The sequence below is a fragment of the Nicotiana tabacum genome, chromosome 4, assembly GCF_000715075.1.
Source record: "Nicotiana tabacum cultivar K326 chromosome 4, ASM71507v2, whole genome shotgun sequence".
Classification (NCBI taxonomy): domain Eukaryota; kingdom Viridiplantae; phylum Streptophyta; class Magnoliopsida; order Solanales; family Solanaceae; genus Nicotiana; species Nicotiana tabacum.
Window position 1 is genome coordinate 39,636,179 of NC_134083.1, and position 16,849 is coordinate 39,653,027.

Consider the following 16,849-nt stretch of genomic DNA (forward strand, 5'->3'; position numbering starts at 1 on the left):
TCCTAGTTTACTATATGAGATGTGGAGATCTTTTGGTAAAGTCATGTCCTTAAGGCCCATAGCTCGAGTAATAATCTGGACAAGAGAAAGATAAGTTTTCCAATTGGCAGGCAGCGATGTCTAATTGATGGAAGTGCTATACCAATTCCGTTTCCCCTCAAGCGTAAAAATGTCTTGGGAATTACTCAATAATATCTCTCAAATGAATGAGTAGTTGTTGCACCTCGAAATTGATATTTTTCTCATATGTCAAATCATGCCAACGGAGGTACAGAACTACTAATGAGACTAATTGACGTTCCAAGTTATCAGCGTTGGGACAAAAGACTAGAGACTAATTGACGTTCAAATCGGTGGAATGTTCGACTATAAAATTTTACAATTTGGTGATAGTATATTCATACATGGGTATTTGTATGGTGAGTTATTTAGTTATTTGCCAGCTTTGGGAATGACTCTTGGCACGTTCGAGTAAGAACATATGTTTAAATGGGAGAGAATGTAACGACCGATCGGTCGTTTTGAGATTTATCACTTAGTTCGTATCACGATCCCATTCCCACCATAGGTCGTGATGGTGCCCAATGCCGCCGTCAGGCAAGCCAAAGTAAATCAATACAATGAACGAACGATATTTCATAACACTTTTCAAAACAAGAAATGAAATAAATAAGCGAAATCATCTCATTTTCGTAGTAAAATATTGATATTATCTTCATGATTAAATATGATAATATAAAATCGCATGTCATATAAGAAATGCAACCGAGAACAATAGTCTAGATCCTCAAAATTTGATGTTGCAAGTGCACGAGCATCTACTGGAATATAGAATACTATTACAACAACTATCTGTAATAGAAAATAGACAGAATACAGTAAATGAATAGGACGAGACTTAGTGTGCTACGGATCGTAACATGGAATGCAGCTCACCACAAAGTCTTCTCAACAGTTGCGCCTACATGCTTAGATGACCTGTCTCACTACTTGCACAATTAGTGTAGAAGTGTAGTATGAATACGTAAATCAACGCGTACCCACTAAGTATCTAGTCTAACCTCAGCGGTTCAGAGTTGATTTGGGAGAGTAAGTTCCAATTTGGAAGCTTTAAGTTGGAAGAGTTGACCAAAGTTTGACTTTTGAGTAAATCGGGTTCGTATTTTGATGGTTGCAATAGGTTTGTATGGCGATTTTGGACATATGCGTATGTACGGGTTTGGATTTGGATGTTCCTAAGATGTTTTGGCTCTAATTGTCGAAAGTTAGAAAGTTGAAGGTTTGGAAAGTTCATAGGTTTGACCAGGAGTTGACTTTGATGTTATCGGACTCGGATTGTTGTTTCGGGAGCTGAAATAGATTCGTTAGGTTATTTGGGGTTTGTGTGTAAAATTTGAGGTCATTCCGGGTTGGTTAGACGTGGTTCGACATGAGAATTTGAAATTGGAAGTTTGATTTGTTCATTAAGTTTGGAATGAAGTGCGATTTGTGATTTGGATATTATTTTGTGTGATTTGAGACCTCAAGCAGGTTCGTGTTATATTTTGGGACTAGTTGGTATGATCGGACAGGGTCCCGAGGGCTCGGGAGTATTTCGGATAAATTTAGGGCCATTTGGGGGAAGGATGGTAGAATTGGTTTTGGTGTGACGGTGGAGTTCACGTGAGATTATGTAATTCTTAATTTTGAGTTATGCAATACTTGAAGAAAAAGAAAGTCATGCAATACATTTGCAAAGAAGATGTTACTTTAACTCAATAATTCAATTAGAAAATATGGCTTATCACATGGTGAATAAATATTTCTGGTTGTCTTACAAAGATTAATCATTGTTATTGGTATCAAAATGTTGTTTAACTAATTGTTGGATAGTAGAAACCTTGTTACTTCCTACGTAAATTAATAGTTTGTTTGGCCAAACTTCTAAAATTAGCTTATTTTGAAAAGAGTTTTTCTCAAAAAGTATTTTTCAGAAAAGTACTTTTAGTTACAAGCAGTTTGAGTTTAGCTAATCTATACTCTATATACTATATTAAAAGCACGAAACCCCTATCGAAATGTTGTTTGCCTTTTTACTCTTTAAAAATATCTAATCTATACTCTATATACTATATTAAAAGCACGAAGCCCGTATCGAAATGTTGTTTGCCTTTTTTACCCTTTAAAAACATATTACACATTAGGCAAAATTATAATTTAAGATATTTTTCTAATATTTAGGACTTTATTTAAATATTTTCCTAATATTTAGACCTTTAAAATAACTTATATTTTGTGTATCAAATTCTTCCTTGTTTAAACTATATAAAATAACAAATTTATAATTGAACTGTAACCAAACAATCTATTTTGTGCACTTTGAACTCCTTTTAGGTTTAGGAGTAATAATCTTTTTTTTTTGGTTATAAAATTGTAGGTTTATGTTTAGGAGGCTCTTTGTTTGTTATTAAATATTAACCAATCAATTTTATTTCGACACATTGAATTCCTTGCAGGTTTAGGTGTATTCTTTAATTTTGTTTATTTTCTTACACCAATAAATCAAGGAGGTTCCACATAAATTCTTTCGTGGAGATTGATTTCATGTATTTAAAGAATGGACCAAGTTTGAAATTATTTGTATCCTTCTGTAACATGAATTCTTTGTATAAACTGATTCCATATTTCTATGTATTTCAAAAATGGATCAAGTTTGTAATTTTGTACTTCAACAATATACTTGTAATTATTTAATAAATATTTTATTTTTTGGAGAAAAATATTGGATTCAGCCTTATGTCTTTGGAGATCATTGAGTTCAACCTGAGTTATTCTGGCAAGTCTAGATCTAAGGCTGTTTATTTATTTGAGAAGTATTATCGGTATGATTTTTATTCTGTTAATACTGATGATTTTCTCCATGTCATGCCTATGATTTATTCTATAGAAAAATTATTAATTGATCTAATATTTTTTGTTCGCGTATTTCAAATAGTTTGTCGAATCAATTATCTCGGACCAGTACAAATATCGAATAACCATGCGTAGGTAAATGAGAAGAAGCCATTTTGTTATATACAATGTACCCATAACCCGTGTATATAAAAGTTTGAGAGTTGGTGTTTGAAATTCTCATTCTTTGTCATGTCTTCACGTGAAGCTAAATTTGTGGTTGAGAGAGAACAGTAAAATAGAATAAAAAGGTGTCGATATGGAAGTAAAGAAAAAAAGAGAGATCTAGGTAGACAAAAATTGAATTATTATCTTGATTATGATTAAGATGAATATTTAATTTCGAGGTCACTTTATTTTTTTTTTATTGATAATAGGCTATAATCTCAGAAATAACGTTCAAAACTCTATTCTTAAATCAAAGAGAGCATGATTTTCTGGTTTCTGGTGGGCAACCATTTTTAGTCGTAATGCTTTCTTTTTTTTTTCAATTTTGTCCTTTTAATAATAAGCTAAATAAATTTACAGCATTTATATCTGAGTTGAACTATAACTTTTAGATTTCACCTTCTAATGCTAAGTGAATTATACTTTCCAGAGCCCTTCTAAACTGTCCTAGACTTAGAATACTTCCTCTACCTGTCCTAAAAAGAACGGTTTATACTTCCTTCAAAAGAGACACTCAAATATTATATCGAATTAAAATACAAAATAGGCTCTATTTTTCTTAAACTTTTATATGTACTGACATGATTGATTAATCACATGTGAGTTTGTTTCTTTGTTTCATATTACGTAATAGAGTTTTTGTTTTTTTATGAAAATCTAAGTTTTGTTTTGTATGCATATTATGGGACAACTGTTGTATTCTTTCTTAGTTATTATAGGGAGGATAGCCTCCTTGGTCTTCAAAACCCAACAGTTAATTATCTAGGTAAGTTTTCTTTTGCTTCTTTTTCGTGTTGGGTTCAATTCTTACGTTCTAAATCTGTTTGATATCTTCCTTCTTTTTCTTTGGTCATCGGCAATCTTCGATACAAAAAGTTATGCTTAAAGATAAACTAAATCTTAACATTATAACTTTGAATTCAGCTAAAAGTTTTTTTACTAATTCCTTAATTTCTTTAGCTAAACTATGGAGGAAATCCGAATATAATGACTTTAAAAAGAAGATATCTTTATATTAGGATAAATATAAAATAAATTCTCCTCATCCTTTGAAATTGATCATTTTAAAGAATTTACACTTTTTTCTATGATATTTATTTTATAAGTATTTATGTAATTCTTAAAGTCATGTACTTCCTATGCATAATCCTATATGGGGTCTTACTATATACCTTTCTCCTTTTTATATAAAATGGCACTCTTGCTAAATGAAAATTTTTATGCATTTTCTTCGATACCTATGTTGTGAAAGATATGTATGATCGATAAAAGATATGTATGATAGAGTTAGGACACGGGTTAGGACCGCGGGAGGTGACTCGGAGCTATTTTCGGTGGTTATGGGGTTACACCAAGGATCTGCGCTTAGCCCGTTCTTATTTGCCCTGGCGATGGACGCCCTGGCACACCATATTCAAGGGGAGGTGCCATGGTGTATGTTGTTCGCTAATGATTTAGTTCTGATTGATGAGACGCGAGGAGGCGTGAATGAGAGACTGGAGGTTTGGAGGCAGACCCTGGAGTCCAAAGGTTTCAAGTTGAGTAGGACAAAGACGGAATATCTGGAGTGTAAGTTCAGCAGCGTGACGGGGGAAGCGGACATGGTAGTGAGGCTCGACTCACAAGTCATCCCCAAGAGAGAAAGTTTCAAGTACCTAGGGTCAATCATCCAGGGAGATGAGGAGATCGACGAGTATGTCATGCATCATATTAGGGTGGGGTAGATGAAATGGCGGTTAGCGTCTGGAGTCTTGTGTGACAAAAATGTGTCGCCGAAACTCAAAGGTAAGTTTTACAAAGCGGTGGTTAGACCGGCTATGTTGTATGGGGTTGAGTGTTGGGCAGTGAAGAATTCACATATCCAGAAGATGAAAGTAGCCGAAATGAGGATGTTGAAATGGATGTGCGGGCATACTAAACTAGATAAGATAAAGAATGAAGATATTCGAGAGAGGGTGGGCGTTGCCCCCGTGGACGACAAGATGCGGGAAGCGAGGCTTAGGTGGTTCGGGTACGTGCAAAGGAGAACCATAGATGCCCCGATTAGGAGGTGTGAGCGGTTGGTTTTGGCAGGTACGACAAGAGGCAGAGGGCGGCCTAAGAAGTATTGGGGCGAGGTGATCAGGCAGGACATGGCGTGACTTCAGATTACCGAGGACATGGCTCTTGATAGTAACATGTGGAGGTCGAGCATTAGAGTGGTAGGCCAGGGGGTAGTCGAGAGTTCTTCCCTCTTTGTACCGGGTAGTCTGATAGAGTTTTGTTTAGGTTTGTTAGCGGCCTATGTTGTGTTCATATTGTTATTTTGCATAGTTTTGTGTTATTGTCCTTTCACTTATTCGTTGCTGTTATTATCTTTCTGGCATCTTTTGTTGTTACATGCCTTTTCTTTTGTTTCTTTTATGATATTATTGTCTCTTCTGTTGAGCCGAGAGTCTCCTGGAAATAACCTCTCTACCCTTTTTGGGGTAGGGGTAAGGTCTGTGTACACTCCACTCTCCCCAGACCCCACTAGTAGAATTTTACTGGGTATGTTATTGTTGTTGTTAAAGTCATGTACTTCATGTATGGGGTACACACACAACAAGTTATTGTTTCTGTATATAAATTTTATTTATTGACGCAGTAAACACGTGTAATGCACGTACACTAAAACTAGTTAATTTAAAAAGTACTTTTGAGTATCAATTAGTATTTGGCCGAGCTTTAAAAAAGTGTTTCCATGTGTATTTTTCTCAAAAGTACTTTTCAAAAAAGTATTTTTGGGAAAAATTTTCTGTAACGATCCGACCGATCGTTTTGAGTATTACAACCTTGCTTCCCCCTTTACTGCTCAAATTGTACTTTACAGCTGTTGTGTGAATTGCCGGGGTAATTGGTTCGGGTCCGGTGAGGTTTTGGAATGAATTGGAACACTTAGTTCCAAGGGTTAAAGCTTAAGTTAAAATAGTGATCGAATGTCGACTTATGTGTAAATGACCTCGGAATTTAATTCTGATAATTCCAATAGCTCCGTATGGTGATTTTGGACTTAGGAGCGTGTCCGGAAATTTTTTGGAGGTCCGTAGTGGAATTTGGCGTGAATTGCCGAAAGTTAAATTTTTGGGAAGTTTGACCGGGGAGTTGACTTTTTGATATCGGGGTCGAAATCCGATTCTGGAAATTTGAATAGGTCCGTAATGTGAAATGTGACTTGTGTGTAAAATTTGAGGTCAATCGGACGTGATTTGATGTGTTTCGACGTAAGTTATAGAATTTGAAGCTTCAAGGTTCAATGATTTCGGATTGAGGAGTAATTCGTCGTTTCGATGTCGTTAGGTGTTATTTGAGGCCTCGAGTAGGTCCGTGTTATGTTATGGGACTTGTTGATACAATTGGTTGAGGTCCCGGGGCCTCGGGTGAATTTCGGACGGCTAACGGATCAAATTTGGACTTAAGAAAATGCTGGAACTGCTGCCTACTGGTGTGATCTCACCTGCGAAGATTTTGATCGCAGGTGCAAAGCCGCATGTGCGTGAAATAAGCCGCACAAGAGGCCAAGAGTGGGACTGGGCAGTGCTCGCAGGTGCGAGGAATTTGCCGCATCTGCGAGGCCGCAGGTGCAAAGGGGAATGCGCATCTGCGAAGACCGCATATGCGAGAATATCGCCGCAGATGCGAGTTTTTAGAGTGCCGGCTATTTTTCGCAGGCGCGCATTCTTGTCCGCAAATGCTGATGCGCAGGTGCGAGCCCAGGCACCGCAGGTGCGGAAATGCCTGGGCAGTGTTTAAAAACGAGGGTTCCGAGAAGTTTTCTCATTTTGGAGCTCGGTTTGGGCGATTTTGGAGAGGAAATTTTCCAAACAACTTGGGATAAGTGTTCTTAACTCCCTTGTGATTATATTCCATGAATTCATTTTCATTTTTGGTGTAAGATTTTTGAATCTTCAAGAGAAATAGAAGAAAATTTCTATAATGTCACAAATCGAAGTTTTCAAGTTTGAATACCGATTTGGAGTCGGATTTGAGTGAAATTAGTATGGTTGAACTTGTAATTGGATGGGTTGTCGTATTTTGTGAGTTTCGTAGGTGATTTTTGGGGCGTAATTTCGAATTTTGTGAAAATATTAGTATTTTGATATGGAATTAATTCCTATAAATTTTGTGGGCTGAATCAAATTAATTGTGACTAGATTCGAGCCGTTTGGAAGTTGATACGCACATAATGGGATTTCTGGAGCATTGTTTAGCTTGCTCGATATTGGATTCAGCTTGTTCGAGGTAAGTAACTCTTCTAATCTTGGAGTTGAGGGTATGAACCTTAAATATATGTATTTTTGTGAATTGTTGGGAGGTGACGCACATACTAGGTGACAGGCGTGTGGGCGTGAACTATAGAAATTGTGACATAATTATTTCTGTGAAATTTTATAGTTAAAAAATCTTGGCATTTTTCATGCGATTTTATGTGTTAAAGAAATTGAGCTGAAAAGCATATTAATAATCATATTGAGGCTATGTGCCAGTATTATTGGGACCCACAGAGGTCATATTGCTATGAATTATTGTGTTAAACTGAAAATTCATACTTAGTCATATTCATTTCATTGCATATCATAACTCAGTTTTATGACACTATTTTGATGCATAAAAATATTTTGGGCTGAATGCCCTGTTTTACTAAGATGCCCGAGTGGCTTGAGAGGTTTATGACTGAGTAAGGCCAAGGGCCTGATTTATGTTGCATATTCATGGGATCGAGCTGCACGCCGCAACATGTTTGATATTGGCCGAGGGCCTGATTGGTGAGGATGAGTGTGGATCGGGGCTGCCCGCCTGCAACATACTTATGACTGAGTGAGGTCGAGGGCCTGATTGGTGAGGATGAGTGTGGATCGGGGCTGCCCGCCTGCAGCATACTTTATTATTATCGCACGTGAGTTGTCCGTGCAGATTATAGCGCTTGGGATGAAGGATCCCCTCCGGAGTCTGTACACACCCCCAGTGAGCGCAGGTACCTACTGAGTGCGAGTGCCGAGTGCCGAGTGCTGAGTGACTGGGAGGCATGAGTGATTGTGAGGTATGCCCGAGTGGCAAGAGTGATTGTGAGGTATGCCCGAGTGGCACGAGTGACTGTGAGGTTGCCCGAGGGGCTATTTATGATTTTATCACTGAATTGCATCGCATTGGCATGCACACATGACAAACATGCATATAGATGTATTTTTCCTTATGTTGTACAACATCACATCATTCATGATTTCTCACATATTTTTGACAGATGGGCATAGTGATGCATTTGTTTTTACACGGGTTATTCGGAAGGAAAATGAAACATCTTATTTATTATTGACAAGATTTTGGGAGAAATTTATTGTTTTCAAACTATTTATATTATTGGAAACTTCAGCATACGATTTGGGTTTTCACTGAGATATTTGAAAGGAAGAACTATAATTTTTAAATCATTATTTGGCTGAGTATTTTATCCCTAAGTTATTTCTGGTATTATTTGCTTCATGTTTTTATGGATTGTTGTGGACTATTGATTTTGGACCCGACTTGGTGGAAGCTCGTCACTACTTTCAACCTACGGCTAGGTTTGTTACTTATTCAGTACATGGGGTCAGTTGTAGTGATACTATACTTCTGCACATTGCGTGCAGATATTGGCTGTTATTGTTGCTGTGCTCGATAGTTGCGGGACTTGAAGATGTACCTGCATTCCTGTTGTAGCTGCGTTTTATTCATGGTAGCCTTAGATTTATAAAAGATCTGTTTATGTATTATTCAAACAGACTATGTATTTATTTCATTTCCGCTTAACTGCTGATATTGATCCAAAAAAAAAGACGGTAGGCCCTTTTGCTCATAAGTAAGCTCTTCTCCACGGCGTATTTATACTCTATTCTTAGAAGTTCATGATTTGTACTACCAATTCTTGGGGGATGTATAAGATTAAGATATTTATTCACTTAAATTACTTTAAATAATTATTTTTGGAATTGGATAGTTGAAAGTTGGCTTACCTAGCGGGTTGGGTTAGGTGCCATCACGACTAGTTGAATTTTGGATCGTGACCCTATTTTTTTCCGATTCTCATAAACAACTTCTACTTCTATCAAAAATATTCTTTTCTTCTAAAAGCTTGACCAAACAAGCTATAATTCAGTGTGAATTTAAATTAGTAGGTGTTATAAGAAATATCAAATTATGGTGGATGTCTACTCTTCCTCCATGATCTTTATCTCAAATGCTTAATGTCATATTCAATGATATATTTTTTATGTTTAATAACATATTCAATGACATATTTTCTTCACTTTTCATGCATATATAAAAGCCTTGTAATAGATAGGAAAATACACACAATTGAAGAAGAAATAAGAATCTCTTCTCTCTTTCTCCATATATCTCTTAGCTTGTTTTTCCTTGTTTCATATTGTTACTTTGGGTTATATTTTATAACACGTTATCAACACGAAGTTCTAGCCAACTGAGTTGTTATGATGCGGCCAGTGCCGGTAGCATCATTTAATATTAATAATATAGTAACAACGATGACGATATAAGGTGTACAACCCCAACATGTATTGGCCCATCATGGCTAGCCTTTTCTAATTAGTTTTCAAGTTTCTTTACACTTTGCTATTTATGTTTCCATACATGAACAAACTTGCTTTACGGAAAAGTTTTTCTTGAAAATTCATCAAATCATGTAAGGATTTTTGGTGTAAAGAACGATAAATATTTTTCTTATAACAAGTATTATATTCCTATGTGTTAATATTAAGAAACACGAAGTGAAGACTTTTGAGAGAGCACATATTTTTTCTTTCTATTTTATGACATATTTTTTCCATCTTAAAGTGGGATAATTATCACAAAGGACACGTAGATTTTAATTGATTATGTATTTTTCTATATTTGCTTGATACTTTTTATTTGATTGAGTTCGGTTAATGAAAGTTCGCATATGCAAATTAAATTCAATCGCCACCAATAGTGACAACCAGTCCTATAAGCCTAAAATAAGACATGATGTTACCGTGGAGGTATGAATGGATGTGGATGTGGTAATGGACGAAATTATAATCGTCATCATTATGGTAATGAGAACAATAATGGCTCTCAAAATAATCCTTCACTTTGTGAAAGTGATATTTTCCATTGATATGGCATGAGATTTTATAAAGCACGCATGGATTATTATGTTCCATTCCTGAAGTGAATGTGAAAATAATGTGATAATCATTATGAATACATATTCATTCTTGCAAGAATATGAACGTGCTAGTGGTAGTAAATATAACACACTCACCTCGAGAAGGGGTTTGAGATGAAATAAGAGAATAATGTCATTATTATGGCATGAATGGTCATTGGTCACGTACCTATTGTACGCTAAAATATTTTGGCAATGTGATTATTAAAGGATAACAATAATGCAAGAAACAAATTTTGCATCTGATTTTGACCATGACCATAATGGTATAACTTTCTCTTTAAAAGAGATATTCACCATATAGATGTTGATGAATATATGGTAGTACAAAATTAATTGAAGGTTCTGGAAGAGCTACTATAACTCTGCCTAAGGGAACAATACTTATCATAAAGAATGCAATATTTTCCTCCAAGTACAAGAGGAACTTGAGTTTTAAAGATATCCGCCGAAATGGATTTCATATTGAGACAATAGATGAGAATAATCTCGAATATCTCATCGTTACCCAGAATATCACTTTCCAGAAAAGAGTTATTAGAAGTTCCCATCTTTATCTCGTGGCTTGTATTGGACAAGAATTAGTGCAATTGAGACACATTCTATCGTAAACCAAAAGGTTACTAATTCCAATTCTTTTTTACTTGGCATGATCGATTGGGACATCCCAGATCAATTATGATGAGACGAATTATAGAGAACTCAAATGAGTATCCATTAAAGAATTTAAAGATTTTTTAAATAATGAATTTTCTTGCACTTCTTGTTATCAAGGCAAGTTGATTATTAGACCATCACCAACAAAGGTTGGGATTGAGTCCCCTGCATTTTTGGAACGTATACAAGGGGATATTTGTGGACTTATTCACCCACCCAGTGGGTCGTTTAGATATTTTATGGTCTTAATAGATGCATCTTCTAGATGGTCTCATGTATGCCTATTGTCATCTCGCAACCTGACATTTGCAAAATTAATGGCACAAATAATCTGAATACATGCACAATTTCTCGATAATCCAATTAAGTCTATCAGACTTGATAATGCCACTGAGTTTTTATCCCAAGCATTTAATAATTATTGCTTATCAATTGGGATAAAAGTGAAACATTTTGTATCTCATGTTCACACTCAAATGGCCTTGCAGAATATTTGATTAAACAATATGCAATTGATAGCAAGACCATTACTCATGAAAACCAAGTTACCCACTTCAGTTTGAGGTCATGCTATTTTGCATGCAGCAATGCTAATTCGTCTCAGACCGACAAATTATCATAAATATTCCCCGGTGCAATTAGTTTTGGGTCATGAACTTAATATATCCTATCTAAGAATTTTTGGATGCGCTGTATATGTGCCTGTAGCACCGCCATATCGCACCAAGATGGGTCCCCAAAGAAGGTTAGGAATATATGTTGGGTTTGAATTGCCCTCCATTATTCGCTACCTTGAAACATTAACGGGAGATTTGTTCACTGCTCAATTTGCAGATTGTCGATTCGATGAGGCATTTTTTCCAAAATTAGGGGGAGAATTTATTCAAACCAAACGTGAAATTTTGTGAAAAAATACATCATTATCTTATCTTGATCCACGTGCCTCTATTTGTGAAAAAGAGGTGCAAAAGATTATCCATTTGCAGAAAATAGCAAATCAAATGCCAGATGCATTTACGGATCTGAAAAGGATAACGAAATCACATATCCCGCAGAGAATGTTCCAATCCGTATTGATGTCCCTGTTGGACAATCTTCTAATGTCATAGATAATGAGTCAAAAGCACGCCTAAAACGTGGCAGGCCATTGGGTTCTAAGGATCGAAATCTTAGAAAAAGGAAAATAAATGATCAAAATGACACTACGAAAGGGTCTCATAAAGAAACCCATGATTTAACCAATCCTAAGATTCATGAGGATATCATTGAGCCTGAGACTCAAGAAAATAAGGAACTATCAATAAATCCAATCAATATTGAGATAAATTTGAATCAAACCAAAAATGAAGATTAATGTCACGCCCCAAACCTAAAGGGGCGTGGCCAGCACCCGGTACCATACTCGGCCCGAGCGTACCACTCTGTAACTGTGAACTCTAGAGGGGTAAACCTCAACCTAGGCCGATGAGGCCATATTTTGAATCATCTGAAAATATCGTCTCTCTCATCTGAGGGGTAAACATACCCAAAAACTCATATATAAATAAATAAATAAATATATATATATATATATATATATATATATATATATATATATATATATATATATATATATATATATATATATATATATATATATATATATAATGTGTTTTGCTGACAAGGCCGCCATGAACATCTACTGATATACAAACTATACAGGACTTGTCTACAAGCCTCTAGAGATAGTTGAACTGTACCATGGTCGGGACAGGGCCTCGACCTACCTATCAAACCTGTATATATATAAAACGGACTCCAAGGTCTAGACCTGGTAACTCCGGGGAAGTGGAGCTTACCAACCAAGTTGATATTTGACTCTGTCTACTGGGAAGGTCTATCCAGCTGTCTATCAGGACCTGCAAGCATGAAATGCAGTGTCCCCAGCAAAGGGACGTTAGTACAAATAATGTACTAAGTATGTAAGGCAACAAAATAACTGAAAGCTGAAACTGAACTGATGATATAATAACTGAATGTAACTGGGAGTCAAAAATAATCTGAAGATATGCTTACCTGCTGATACTGGCTCAACTCTCTCCATATAGTATGTAAAATAGATGTCCGGCCCAATAAGGCTCGGTATGTGTAACTGCCCTGCCGTAGTAAGCTCGCTCATAGGCGCTCGGCCATACTAGGCTCTGTATCTCGGCCATTATGGGATCGCTCATAGGCGCTCGACCACAGTAGGCTCGGTATATAACTTACCATCTGATCAGAGGTTGCCCAATAGGGGCCTGCCCACCGATTATAGCTCGATGGTGGTGAAAATACTGTTATACTGTATATGTATAAGCCCTATGCTCTCTTGACTGGAAGAAGACAATACTAAATTGAATATAGAGTCTCGATAAGGAATAATACTGTAACTTATGAGACTAGAATAATGTGAATAAATTCATGAATACGAACTTCTCTTTATGTCTCATTATTAACACATGTAGCTACGGGATCATGCCAAAATGAAGGAAGAGCTTAGCCTTAACATACCTTATCACAATCTTTTCAATCACCAACTTGAACTCGCCTGTTCTCACCTTAATATACAACAACGATAATAATACTATCATTAAATTACGAAAGGTTCAACTAACGCACAACAAGCTTATTTTGTATTAAAACGGACAACATCTCCCCTATAATCCTTACTTCCTCCAAATTCAAGATGACACCAACGACACCAAAAACAACAATAATAACATATATATACATTATTTTCCAACCTTATGAACACCACACAATACTATAAAACAACCCAACATACCCCAATCTCTCATACACAAAACGACCCCCGTAGTAGTGTCAAGAACCCGAAATGTTACGACGAACGACCAGCTCAACATCCTGTATTTATGTGGTTTTTCTCCACACCCTTACTCCTCCAAAACTCCACAAAATAGTAGTAAAACATGCAGCCCAACAGCACCACAAAACAGTCCATAAAACAGTCCGCTACAAGTGAATAACTCGAACTCACGGCTTCCGATTACCGTTCCGTGAGTTCTTACAAATATAAAACGACTTACTATGCATCTACAGCAGAAAAAAATGGATGAAAGAGAGCAGTAAACTTACCTTATTTGTTGGATAACTCGGATCCTATCTTGGTTCTTCAAACTCTAGGCTTTACCTCCAATTAAAACTTGAAAGGGAGAGAAAATCAATTGGGGTTTTGGGAGAAATTTTTGGGTGGAGTTTTGCAGAGATTAAGTCTGGTTATTTTACCATATTATCATCCTAATATATGAAGGGAATAGGCCTTTAAAAATGCCTCTTTGAACGACCCGAACTGGCCCATTTTTGGACGACCCAAACATGCCCAGTTTTGGATTCTCGTTTAAGCAAGTAGGTGACAGTTTGCGCAGTCTCGGAAAAATGCCCATATCTCTCTACTCCGATATCGTATTGACAAACGTTTTAATGAGTTGAAAAATAGACTAATAGATATTTAATTTTATGGGTGTAACACCCCATAACTCTACATATATTGGGAGAAAATGGCAGTTACATTTGACCCAAAGTTTCAGTAAAACTTATGAACGTAACTTGTGATGACTTTCATCGACTTTTGTTCCACCACTCGCTTGACTTTAAAACACAACACACGACTATTGTACGACTAACATAACCTCTTTATCAATTTAAACACCCTGGTCTCACTCCAAAATTACATGTTATAACATTCCCAATTTGTCGACTTTCGACGAAACATTTTTTTTTTCAATTCCTTTAGCTTCTGAACCTTCCAATCATCTTTGTACTTGTTGTTCATGACCTTCAATATTTGTAACCTCAGAGGTAATATGATTAACTTAATTTGTAAACTTTTCAACTATGATTTCATTTCTGAGCTTACATCAATTGACTTACGACGTACTCGTACGTACGAAAACATGGGTTGTAACAATTATGTCTTTGCATACAATGTTTCATATAGTATTATGCAAGATAATGAGGATCTTGAACCTCAATCTGTTGGAGAATGTCGACAAAGATGTGATTGGCCAAAATGGCAAGAAGCAATCCAATATGAGTTGGATTCACTTGCGAAACGTGAAATATTTGGGCATGTAATCCAAAAACCTAATGGTGTTAAGACTCTTGGCTATAAATGAGTCTTTGTACGTAAAAGGAATGAGAAAAATGAGGTACAAAGATATAAGGCATGCTTTGTTGCACAAGGATTTTCACAAAGGTCTGGCGTCGATTATGAAGAGACGTATTCTCCTGTTATGGATGCTATAATGTTCTGTTATCTCATTAGTTTTGATGCCTATGAAAATCTTGACATGCATTTAATGGATGTGGTTACAACTTACCTTTACGGCTCACTTGATAATGAGATATACATGAAAATTTCTGAGGGATTTAAAATGCTTGACGCACATAATTCAAAGTCTAGGGAAATATTTTCAATCAAATTGCAAAGATCTTTGTATGTTCTAAAGAAATCAGTAAGAATGTGGTATAACCGCCTTAGTGAATATTTATTAAAGGAAGGTTATATAAATGATGTCATTTGTCCATGTGTTTTTATAAAGAAAATAACATCGGAGTTTGTTGTACTTGCCGTATATGTTGATGACATAAACCTTATTGTAACTCCTACATAACTCCAAAAGGAAATTGATTATTTAAAGAAGGAATTCGAGATGAAAGATCTCGGAAAGACAAAATTATGTCTCGGTTTACAAATTGAACATTTGGCAGACGAGATTTTTGTTCATCAATTTGCCTACATAGAAAAGGTATTGAAACAGTTTTACATGGAGGGAGCACATCCATTAAGTACTCCGATGGTTATTCGATCACTTGATGTGAATAAGGACCCGTTCCGACCTCAAGAAAAGAATGAAGAGTTTCTTGGTACTGAAGTACCATATCTTAGTGCAATTGGTGCAATAATGTATCTTGCTAACACTACAAGGCCTGACATAACTTTTTCAGTTAATGTCTTAGCAAGATATAGCTCTGCTCCTACAAAGAGACATTGGAATGGAATCAAACACATATTGCGGTATCTAAAAGGGACTACCGATATGGGTTTATTTTATGGCAATGATTTCAGTCCCGATCTTATTGGTTATGCCGATACTGGGTATTTATCTGACCCACACAAGGCTTGATCTCAAATAGATTATGTGTTTACATGTGGAGGCACTGCAATATCTTGGCGATCGACTAAACAATCAATTGTAGCTACTTCATCTAATCATGCTGAAATAATTGCTATTCATGAAGCAAGTCGAGAATGTGTATGGTTGAGGTCTGTAATACACCTTATTCGAGACAAATGTGGTTTGAAGTGTGACAAACTACCCACAATTTTGTATGAAGACAATGCAGCATGCATAGCTCAATTGAAGGGAGGATTCATAAAAGGCATGATCTTCAAAAGAATGGTGATATCAGTGTGCAACAGATCCGTTCAAGTGATAATATGGCTAATTTGTTCACCAAATCTCTACCGACGTCAACCTTCAAGAAACTAGTGTACAATATTGGGATGCGAATGCTCAAAGATGTGAATTGATGCTCTTATCGGGGGGAGTTAATACGCGGTGTACTCTTTTTTCCTTACAAGGTTTTGTCCCACTGGGTTTTCTTTACAAGGTTTTTAATGAGGCAACCAAAAAGCGTATTCCTAAACATGTGTACTCTTTTTCCTTCACTAAGATTTTTTTTTCCTAATAAGATTTTAACGAGGTACATTATCTATGGACATCCAAGGGGGGAGTGTTATAAGAAATATCAAATTATGGTGGATGTCTACTCTTCTTCCATGATTTTCATCTCAAATGCTTAATGACATATTTTCTATGTTTAATGACATATTCAATAACATATTTT